Raw genomic sequence first — 1,397 nt, 5'->3', positions numbered from 1 at the left:
GAAATGGTATCTACGTGGATAAATATACAAGAGGTTTTCTGGTTATTTAAATCTCTAAAAATATTTTACCATTTAAAAGAAAGTAATAACAATGGATTGTGGAGTTTGTAACATATGTAATAGTAAAAGGCATAACAACAAGAGCATAAAGGCTGGCAGGGGAGAAATGTGAAGAGGTAGAATATCACTCGAAGGCAGACGGTGAAAAGTTAAAGATGTGTACCAGCAACCCTAAAGCAATCACTAAAATAAAAACAACAGGTCGTAGTTAATAAGCCAACAAAGGAGATAAAAAGGAATTAGATAAAAACCATGTAAACATAATGATAGAGCAACCGCTCTTCCAGGACTCTGCCCCATGGAAATACTTGCAGAAGGGGCCAAAGTGACGTGTACAAGAAGGATGACTCCAGCGTTATCTGTAACGACAAAATCTTAGACCAAAGTACCTATATATGTATATATACATATAGGGTTGAATAACAGTACAAGCAATGGGAGAAAATTCCTTTGTTAAAAGTCGTGAAAAGGGTAATCACCTTCTCTTGCAATATTTCTGAAGTGCACCCAGTTGTTTCTCTGGGAGGACCCTGCTTCAGGTCCTCGTGCTGTGGACAAGGGACCGCGGGTAAGCGAGGTCTTTCTCTGTCTTTACGTGAGAGGATGTGCAGAGTGCAATCGACCAAACGCTAAATTATTAAAAGTGGAAGACGCGTCCCTGGGTGGGCTCGAACCACCAACCTTTCGGTTAACAGCCGAACGCGCTAACCGGTTGCGCCACAGAGACTTGGCGTCGCCGTCCTTCTGTTTCAGTAAAGAGGGATTTCTCACTAACCACCAGGCGGCGCCACTCGCTTTCTGCGGCGCGACTGGAAAACTGGGCGGGTCGGGGCGACAAACCGTGTTGTTCGTCACGTTGAAACCTGTGCGTTGGGTGATTACGAAGCTAGAAGGGCAGAAAAGTCCCCGCGCCGAGTCCCAAAACTCTGGCAGAGCCCAAGCTCCCTCCAAGGCTTGGAGAGGCGAGGCTCTACGAGCCCTTGTTCGGAGGCTGGGAGTGCTTCTCATCCTGCTCTGACCCCTGGGCAAACACCACGACCACTGCTCTCCTGATCTCAAAACACCGAGCCTTTCGCTTTCAGAATTCCGGGTGTCCCACTATCCTCGCTGTCGTGTTCCATAATTCGCTGGAACAATTTGTCAAAAATAAGTGACTCAGAATTCCATTATCAGATTGCTATGCAGGTTAGTAGTCAATTCGCAAATTGGGCAGCATGCACCAGAATAAATCAGTTCTCCAATTAATTAAGATTTCCATAGTGTTTATATGCAATATTATCAGGAACTTGGAACAAAGAAATTGTGATTTGTTGATGATTACGTCAGAATATGTAAAT

The 1,397-nt window shown here is 44.5% G+C and overlaps 1 non-coding gene across 1 annotated transcript; it reads right to left on the bottom strand.

Moving 5' to 3' along the window:
- Positions 1 to 713: 713 nt before the first annotated feature.
- On the bottom strand, positions 714 to 787 carry TRNAN-GUU (transfer RNA asparagine (anticodon GUU)). The gene has a single exon. It is a non-coding gene; the product is annotated as a tRNA-Asn (tRNA).
- Positions 788 to 1,397: the final 610 nt, after the last annotated feature.

Source organism: Trichechus manatus, unplaced genomic scaffold (assembly GCF_000243295.1).
Source record: "Trichechus manatus latirostris isolate Lorelei unplaced genomic scaffold, TriManLat1.0 scaffold00428, whole genome shotgun sequence".
Lineage (NCBI taxonomy): Eukaryota > Metazoa > Chordata > Mammalia > Sirenia > Trichechidae > Trichechus > Trichechus manatus.
This window is presented reverse-complemented; position numbering and strand designations above follow the sequence as displayed.